A 10,744-nucleotide genomic window follows, 5' to 3' on the forward strand; every position below is an offset into this window, starting at 1 on the left:
AATTTATGTGATAAGACGTAAGACGTTCTTTTAAAACTGTGAATGTTCCCAGCATTTTATTTTCAAACCAGAGTATGAACAATGCAATGTTTAAGGTATTGAACTTCTTGGCTTATTGTCAGTATCATTTTTCTATTTTAAAATTTTTTACTCCAAATCCAACTTACCTTATTGGATAATACCAGCTGACTGACGATGAGTTGGATTCCTGTCATCGGTGAAAGGTCACTAAAAGGTCAAATATGAAGTATTGTAAATAAGTCTTAGATCTTGAACTCGTAAAGATGATTGATTTACAAAATAATTACTTTGGATTTTAGTTTTTGGAGAAGACAAGACAGCTTTATTCTCCAAGAGCAAACAGATTTTCCTTTCACATTTGAACTCATCCCATTGGAGTCTAGTAAATTCCAGTGGTAACTATAGTTACAGCAGTGGTTTCCCAGTTAGAGGTCAGGACACCACTTTGGGTCAAGAAACATTAAATCGGGGATCTTCTGGATGCCAAATAAATGTTTAATTAATTGTTCAGCAGAATTTCAACTTGACGGCTGTTGGGATCTGGGGAAGGCTGGCTGGGGTTCTTTCCCACTTTTTCCACCAGGGGGCTTCCTGGAGGTTCCTGGAGGGGCGTGGTTTCGCGGCTGCACACCTGACACATATCTGACTCATTTGGAGGAGTATATCTGGATGGAGCTGCCGACACTCCAGTGCCAGAGTGTTAGCCAGTTATGGTATCTGTTGTTACTAGCCATCCTCTGACCAACCTGTCTCTTGAAGTAACTAATTTCGTGTAACCTCTTCCCAGGTGACGCCTTGGCCGCCTGACCCGAGTTACTGGCTGGAAGGTTTTTCCACCCTGGATTCCTGTTCTTCCGCTTACCAGCCCACCTCCCTTCCCTGAGCCCCGGCCTCGCGGACCCACCAGTCCCAGATCTCCAGCTGAGCTTTCCCCTGTAAATCCTCAAGTAAGACCATAGCCGGCTTAGGGACTGAGGGCTCCCACGCCCCTGTACTCACCCTATTCTGTTCTCACTAGATCCCAGAGATCCAGCCCTTGCCAGAGAGAATAAGAGAGAGACCTCTCACCTTCACCTGTACATATCTGCACGTTGTTTTTCTAATAAATTTCCCTAACCTGATCTGCCTCCGGAGTGTGTTCTGCACATGTGGGTTCAGAGAATTGATCACACCATGACAACGGCTGGAGGAGAAGAAGGGCGTCCCGCAGATCTAAAAATCGGGATTTATGGTGCATTTAAATCCTTGTTTAATTGGCTTATTAGCTGTCTTTTAGTACTCAAGCTGTGATTTTGTGGATCAGAAGCTGAAATGTTTGAACACCACTGAACTACTAATTTATGAGCATCTTTACCATAAAACTTTGTGCCAAGTTTCTCCAGTTCAACTGAAATCATGAGGACAATTCAGCTGCAGAGTTACGTTTACATAATATTTGCTCCTGCAACAGACTTTATATTATGAAAGATATCAAACAGTAGGAGGTGATGCAGTAAAAACCCCTCCTGGTCGCAAGATTTTGTTTGGTTGTAGCCTGAAATTAAAATTTTGGGAACATTAAACCATGTGGAAAAGTGAAAACAAGGTTCAGGACAAAACGGTTAAATTGGGTCAGATGTGGGCGGTGCAGCTTTTATCTGAATCCGTCTTTCCTGCTTGAGAGATAGTTGGTTGTGCTGCAACAGGGATTCTTTAGGTCAAAGGTCAGTCAGCCTCTAGTAGGCTGTGATGTTCTGTTTAGGCATAGGTTTTTTAATATCAGGAGTTCACCCAGTTTGATTTGGTCACAGAAATGGGTTACTAATGGCACTGAGTACATATACAAAATGTAAGGAGAGAAACCTGGAAACCTGCAGGGGCTGAAGACACAATGAAGCACCAACCAGAACCAGACTAGGTAAGTTAGGAGCTACATTCTGCTAGTAGAAATAGATCCTACTACTGTTCTAAAACCCCCTTTTCAGGCTTCTGAGAGACCCATATATGGTGAAAAATGATGGCTCAATGAAGAAGTTCAAAGGTGAACAGAAATCCAGGCAGCACAGGTGAGCAAAAATACAAGGAGCTCAGACACTGGTAGCAACTGGAACCAAAACACGAGGAGACAAGACGCGACTGCAGTGACACAACAAAATGACACACGACAAGGATCCAACAGGGAGCAGGTGATACAGGTGAGGTTAAATACACAGAGGGAAACGAAGGACAGCTGGAAACAGTCAAGGGGTAGACGGGACAACACAGGAACTGAATTTACTACAAAACAAGACAGAAACTCAAATCCTTACACTTACAAGCTGTTGAAGGATATTTAAAATCATATCCAACACTGGTCTGAATGGTGGGGGGGGGGGGGGGGGGGAGCAGAATTTAAGGAACCAAAAGCAATGTCTTCAACTCTCCTACATGTGCGACGTCCCAGCAGGGTAAAGCTGACCTCCCAGACCCTTTTACAAGGTTTTTTCTTCTTTGTGGTTTCGGGAAATAACAGGACATCACCGTCGCTTCCCTCTGACTAATATTGAATGAATTGATCAAAATGTAGCTCATGTTTGTGCTTTCAGTTCCAAGGATGTTGCAACAAAACAGGATTTGCTAATTCACTACTAAATAAAAAAATGTTAATTTTAATTGTATGTTCAGTCGGCCCTCAAACCCATCCACGTTGCTGAAGCAAACCAGTCAAAGTGAAAGCAACGTTGTGTGTGAAAGTTACAAATGAGGCATTGCTACAACAACTTAATTATGTCCTGAATGTATGTAAATGAAACATACTCTGGTCTGAGCTCAGTCTTGTAACACTTATTCACAGCATATGGACATCATGTCATATATAATAAATACGACATCTGTTCCATGAACTGAAACATGAACTGATTTGGCTCTCTAATGGCCTCGGATTTAAACAACCAGCACATTGATACAAGTGCTGGTGTTTTCTTGTATATTTCTTGCATCATGAGGAAACTCACCGTTTTAACAGCGTGCATATGTGCTACTATTTGTACAAAGAACCTTTGTTCAGAGGGTAAGTGTTTACATCTCGGTATGGGGTGCTGCATTGGATCAGCCTTGATACCATCATCATGCAATAATCACAGAGCAATCCTGGTTTGTTCCAGCAGAGGTGCCGTGCTGTGCCAAATACTCTTACTGACGCTGACACTAAACGCAGCTCTGAGGTGCATTTACTCTATTAATATTATCAAAAGACATGCCGAATATAAACCACAATGGTCTAACCACAATTGAAGCTCCTTTGTCTTTATCTTTTTACACAGCAGAGTAAAAACCATCCTGGCCTGTGGTGTCACCATTATACACAGACCTGAGCATTGGCCCGCCTCCAAAGGGTGATGCACGACCAGACCACGATCCAGATGTGGTTGCTCTGCTAGCGAGCATTGCTCCGAACATGAAGCAGGTTCCAGTGAAACCTCAGATCCAAGCCCGGGAACCCGGGGAAAACTGATGAGCTCGGTGAGGGCCAGACCAGGAAGCAGGGTGACTCATGTTTGGCACAGAAATCAAACCTTAGGAGCACAGTGCAGTGGAGGCACTCAAGCAAAACATCCAAGTCCTTATAAATCATTTTTACTTAGACTTCGGTAATGATAATAAATTTCATAATGCAGGTCTGAGCTCCGCATGCAGTTTGAGCCAGGCTATGGATTTGGTTACATACAGTGTGAAATAAAGCACAGATTTGTCGGTGAGCCTCTGCTTTAATGGGTTCACTCAATTATCTTAACAGGAGCATTGCCCTATCACAAACTCACAACATCAAATACAAAAGTTAATCATTTTTAACATTTTAAGGTGGGAATTAAAGAAAAAATGTCTTCTTTATCTAATTACAATTACACAGAACATCTTGCTTTAACAATTGAACAATAGATACCAATAGAAATAAGTGTTCAAGTCTGGAAAAGGTTTGACCTTTTTATTCCCTAATGGCTAATCTGACCCCAGTTTGTCTGAGACGTCAGTCTGGTAAAAGTTTACTCCACTCTTCACTCTCCGCTGTGAGTGTTTTTTCAGGGTTTCTTGCATGTTGAAGTCGCCCCTCAATGAGATAAACTTGTCTTTGACTTGTCCAACCAGTTTCCATTCCTTAGTTCTAGGCCAATACTTAACTTGTTTATGTTGGGTCATTATCATATTGCAGCGTCCAGCTTCAGCTTTAAATGAGCTCACATTTTCCTTAAGCACACTCTGATTCATGGTCAAATCAACGTTGGAGTCTATGATGGGGAGCTGGCCAAGTCCTGCAGCAGCAAAGCTTCCCCAAACCATGAGACTTTCACCTCTGTTACTTACAGAGCAAATACACCAAAAAGGTTCTGGTTTCCCTCTTACTTTAGGAGGCCCGGTGGATTTCATCTTCGCCAAGATTAGGTTAAAGTTGAGCAAAATGTGTGTCTCAAAATTATGTTTTTTAAAAAAATAATCAATGTTTCCAACTTGACAAACTGAAATGGTGCTTAAATTAAAACCACCATTAAGGTTACAGTTGATCCTCAAAATCTGCACAAATGCTGCTTCCGAAATGCCACAAAGGATTTGTGAACATACCCAATTCTTCCCTGGGTAATTTGATAATAGAAAGGTATTTCGTAAATGTCTCTTATTATTTTTATTCATGGGGAAATAATTATTCATAAAGTATCTATTATAGTGACCACAATTTCTGAATTAGCGGAAGTTTTTTTTTTCTTTTTCTTTTTTAGATTTCATTGTTTAGCTCTCATTTTGAACATTATTTGCAATTACCTGGGGGCACTTTACTGCCAAAAGTCAAGCGGTTACATTTTCAATTTGAAAGCAGGATTTCATGTCTTTGCTCTCAAAACTTTCAAATATTCTCTTTTCTCCTTCAAATCTTTGTTTTTTGCACTTGTATTTTCTCCACTCAAATGTATGCGAGTGGGAATCAAATTTTTCTTATGCTCTCTCTCCGATAGAAGAGTGTCGTCGCCTAGCAACCATTTCAGCCAATAGAATGACAGTGTTCCTCTGGGTCGTGGCTGTTAATGGGTGCAGGATTTTTTTATTTTGTAAAACTAAAGCAGCTGTCCGTACACCAACCGTACACCATTTGTGCACCCAAAAGCCACTGAACATCCAGAGCACTGAGGGTTGTGTTATTTGGCTGCAGAAAAATTCAAACTGTGATTTTCATTCAATTTGTAGCAAATGGCATGTTTAGGCCATCCATCCTCTGTTCACCCTTTGTCCCTATTGGGGTCGGGAGGGGTGCTGGTGCCTATCTCCAGCTACATTCTGGGCGAGAGGCGGGGTCACCCTGGACAGGTCGCCAGTCTGTTGCAGGGCAACACAGAGACATACAGGACAAACAACCATGCACACACAAACACCTAGGGAGAATTTAGAGAAACCAATTAACTTTTTGGACTGTGGGAGGAAGCCAGAGTACCCGGAGAGAACCCACGCATGCACAGGGAGAACATGCAAACTCCATGCAGAAAGACCCCGGACGGGAATCGAACCCAGGACCTTCTTGCTGCAAGGCAACAGTGCTACCAACTGCGCCACTGTGCAGCCCATGTTTAGGCCATGTTTACAAAAATATTTAGAAATTTAATGGATTTTCATACTGCACACTCACATTGTATAGCTATAACACAAACTGCAATAGTCTTCATATGAACTTTATCTACATTTTACTTGGGAAGGGTTTGGGTTACACTGACATGAAATTAATTTCAGTTGAATTTGCTCCAAATATAATTTATATATTTGAGCTTCAGCTAAATGTGTTTGGTGTAATAAAGTCCCTCGGGGGAACATTTGTTGTGAATTGGCGCCACAATAAACAATCTAAACAGAACAGAATTTCCCATTGCCTCTTTACTGTCTGAGAAAAAGAATTTAAAAAAAACAATATATGTGCTGGCAGTACAAGGCAGTGTTGACTGGGAAAGAACAGCGATGTCTTCATCTTTTAATAATATTTGATATCTGTCTTATCAGAGAGGTTCTCAGGCTGGCTTTGGGACTCTGGGACAGAGAAGTTCAGCAATGTGACACTGAAAGAGAAGCTGTAGACAGTATTATTCATGGGCATTATAAACTGCTGATGAAACAACTTTTCATCAGGCCAGATGGTGTCCAACTAAAGAGAAATGCTTAAGATACCACAACGAATGAGTGAGATGCCAACAACATGCTGTGGTACCAAGGGCACGGAAAAAACTAATTAGAAAATGCAAAAATGTGCATCTCACCGACTTAAAAGACAGACACAAAGTCAAAGAGTGACAACACTTCAAATATTTCCTGCATTCACAGATCAAAGTTGCATTTGTATAAAAGCTTTCTATTGTTGCAGCTCGTCAAAGATCACTTTTCATGATTTAATTAACTCCAGTGGCACTCATTTCCGAAAGGTACCCTAACACACTTCCTTAACACAACTTCCTGATGTCACCATAACAAAAGTTCTGGGAATAACTTGAAGCCCAAGAGAAGGGAGTTCCCATGCGATAAGTGCTAAGTGGCATATTTCACTTCGTGTGGAAACATAAATCAATAGCTGGACTGATGAAGCGAGTCAGTGGGTTCTCACACAAAGTCAAAGTGGGGCTCAGGATCAAGAAGGTACTTTACAGAAATCTGCATCTGAACTTTGTTTTTCTACTGGGTGTCAGGTCTGGGAAAATACAATCATGAGTTCTGGATATAAGCACATTCTTCATGTTTTAAGATAACACGCAAGTTTAATACAAAAAAAAATATTAAAACTCAAAATGGTGTTTCTGATTGTTCAGAGATTGAAACCTCGAGTCCGCCATTCACCACTGAAGGATCTTGTCCAAGTTTACAACCATAAGAAGAAAGAGTTTACATTGATGTTTCACTTTTTATTAGCTAGATACTCATCACTAATGATTTATTGTAAAGACCTTTGGGAGACAAACAGACCCACAACGTTAGAGGAACTGTGGTGCTTTTTCACATATCCATAATTTGTTTCACCCACCTGAAGATTTTGTGGCAAAAAAGAAACCTCTTAGTTTCTTCTGACTACAGCACAGCTGGAGTTAAAGATCCATTTGGGAAACTTTGATATTCTCTAAATTAACCTGCTCAGCTGCTGGTTACTTTTAATCTGAGTGTGCCATTTCTTACTAACTGCACAGTATCTTTTTTTATGTTGTAAATCTGTCCTTTCTGTACAGTCTCTAAGTCTTATTTCTCTATCTTTTTCACCCCTTGTGTGACTGCACATACATAAATCTAGGCATCACATAAAAAGAAAGGATAAAACAGTATATTTAAAATAAATAAAAAGCTATGGCACGATAAAAATGACCTAATAAAATAACCTTTGGTTTTCATGGGAATGCTGCAGTAAAATGTAATGCTTTCACTTCTGCCTTTCTGCACATCTCTGGGTTGTTCCAGAGCTGAGGAGCACAGAAACTAAATGTGATTAGTTCTGGTTCTGGAACAGTGAGTGAAGTGTTCGATGGCCCGACGGACCTGCATGGTTCTGACCTGTCCAACATCTCTGAAAAGGATTCAGTCACAAGATCATTCAGTGCATCATAAACTCATTTTAAATACATCGTTTGTCTACTTTGTGGTTTTTAACTTTATTAATTCTCTTTGAGTTTTTATTTATTACCTCAAATTTTTTGGGACCAGAAACAATGACTTCTGTTTTTCTGCATTATACTGGATGAAATTCTGACCCATCTAGTACTGGATGTTTTGGAGACACCCAGTGACTGAATGGCCAAGTGATGACATGCAATATTTAAGTTGTGTGTCATCAGGACAGATGTTGTACTGCAAAATCCTATAGTGGCATTGAATAAATGTCTAAAAACGGTGTTTTGAGAAATAAATTTTTTTCCTACAAAATAACTTCTGTAACAGTTTAGCAGAGTACCAAGCATTCCCAAATAATATTGCGATCAATAAAGTTGTTATAATCAACAACAACAACAAAAAATAACAGGAAAACATTTTCTACTGCTGTCTGATGGTTAACTTCAAATTTAAAGATTCAAAGATAAGCTTAAGGTACAAAGATAAGTACACAGAGGATGTTCTCAAAGCAATTTAATCTGATCATATATTTTTAAAATCCACATAGGATTTAATGACTGTATAATAATAACTAATTAGAGGCATTTTGAACTAAACTCAACTGTCTTCAAATGGCACAGATTGCTCTGCATCAATATTACAGTAAAAGATACATCAATTTAAGATTAAAAGGAGACTTAATGACACTTAATGAGAAATAGGAGCATGAATAATTATGGCAGAGTAAGTCCAGTATCAACACACTAAATGATAGCCATCAACCTTAAACAAGCAGAAATAAGGACAATATAAATACTTCGGTAAGAGGTGAAAAGTATCCACCATCATAGTTTTCCTTTTATGGAAAATGATTAAATGAAAAGAGGACTGACACCATACTCTTATCACGTAACTTCTAAAATAGAAAACCTATGATGGGTTTCAGCATATTTTGGTCTGTTTTTTGTGAAAGTCCAACACAGAATTGTGGATATTTGTGAAGTGGGAAGTAAAAGTTCTCACAAATGTTTACTGCCCTCAAAGAAGTGGGACAAGGCAGTTGTTGACATTATGCTAATATTTTATTTCAGGTTAACACATAAAAAATGTGTTTGCTGTGTTTCATTAATTCGTTCTAGTAAGGATGACATGGTTTAGTCACATTTTAACCTAACGAAATAATTTTATTTTGTGTGAACACAACTAAATTTAGTTAAGAGAATTAGCACACCGATACCTCTCTTGACCATAAGGGGGCAGTAATGCAACAATAAAACTGCACGAAAAGAAAAACCAGTTTAAGCCAGATTAGTCTGGCTGTTCATGCCACTTTCCAAGTTTGAAGTCCCTTTTCACATGTGGTGTGTGCATACTGAGGGTTGACCAGTAATTCAACAGTGAAGGCCCACTGCTCACCTATGAACAATTTCTTGGAAATTATAATGTCCTTGTTACCCCGGGAGACCATGCCAAGGTCTCTGAAGCCACCCCATCTGGTGTATATACGCTTTTTAAAGGAAATAAGAGGATTGATTCTCTTACCTATCCATCCCCAGCAGATACACTTATTTGGAAAATTTGATTGTCTGGTGAGTCCTGTTTCAACCCCTGTTGTTACGCATTGGAACAACAGGTTTATTGAGGGGATATCATGGGAAAGGGCCTGGCAGATATTTGATTTCTAACAGGATTTAAGAAAGAAAAATATCCTACAAATTTATCCATAAAATGTATCCAGTTAAGATGTATAAATCCAGATTCAAGAAAGAATTTGATATTAACTATAATTTTTGTGATACCTGGCCTAAAACGGTTCTCCACCTGTTTTGGTATTGTCCATTTGTTAATTTGTTTTGGCAGAAACTATAAAACTCTTTCACGATAAAATTGAAGCACACTTTGTGCTTTGTGGAAGAATGCATTGCTTGGCTTCTATGGAAAACACATACATAATTCTGAGTACCTTATAAATCTCATACCAATATTGGCAAAATATCACATTTATTGTAGCAAATACTCTGAAAGGAAGTCAAGCTTTGCTACTTTTACAATGAGGTCAAGTATTATATTCAGACAATTAAAGACTGATAAAAAACGGCATTTCAAACTATTGAAACATATACTGTACTGAATGCTTTGGTAGCACCTGAAGCCCCCTTGCATTTCTCTCTGTGTTCAGCATTTCCTGTTTGTTTTGTTTCTGTTTACATCGTCTTGATGGGTACAATTGTTTAAAAACAAGAAAATGTAAGAATGGATATAGATTTTTTATTTTCAGCAATGGAGCCGACAGTACTGTCAGAAGATTATTGGGATGTGATTGTGATGCGCTTCACTAACACAGACATTTTTCATAAGTTCATAACTATATTTTTCAACCAGGTCTGAATTTACCGCCTCATATCAATGACGAAAGTCGGATAAAATGCGACAGTTCAGGGTATGTTTAAAATTGGATATGTATTCGATTTTGTACCAAATGCAGAAGTAACACAAATTTAATTTTGGGGGGGGATAAAATGATTGAATTGGTGTCATTCAGACTGCCATAAAATCTACCAAAGTTGTATACGGGTCGCATTAACCTGCTGTATGAATGTAGTTTTAGAGAATATTAGTGAACAAACAATTGTTCAAGGAACTCAAGAAACAGGTCAGGAAAAAAACTGTGGAGAAGCTCAAAGCAGATTCACATTACAAATCAATCTTCCACAAGAGAATGAAACAACTACAAACCAACTAAGTCATGGCTGCAAGTCTGAACTGATAGACCAGGCAAGAAGAGGTCAAAGGTCACAGAAAATGAGCAGCAGAGATCCATTGTGCTTAGTGAGAGAATTTGGCGACTGCAAATCTGGACTTTATGCAAAAGAGGCCAAAGTTATTGAATTTTTGAACGTAAATCAATTAAAGTCCTAGAAGACTTTAGACAAGCCATAGAAGAAGGTATTCTGCCAAGATTAGACCAACTTTAAGCATTTGGCTTTTGTGTAAAGAAGTGTTATCAATCGAAATTTAACACTGTCCTCAGTGAAACATGATGGTGGCAGCAACATGCTCTGGTGACGCTTTTCTTCACCAGGGAAAGGAGAGGCGGTCACAGTTAAACAGAACATGAACAATATCAAAACCTGGGCTGCAAAAGATTTGAGAAGGGTCTGAAAAT

This window comes from Xiphophorus couchianus, chromosome 18, assembly GCF_001444195.1.
Source record: "Xiphophorus couchianus chromosome 18, X_couchianus-1.0, whole genome shotgun sequence".
NCBI lineage: Eukaryota > Metazoa > Chordata > Actinopteri > Cyprinodontiformes > Poeciliidae > Xiphophorus > Xiphophorus couchianus.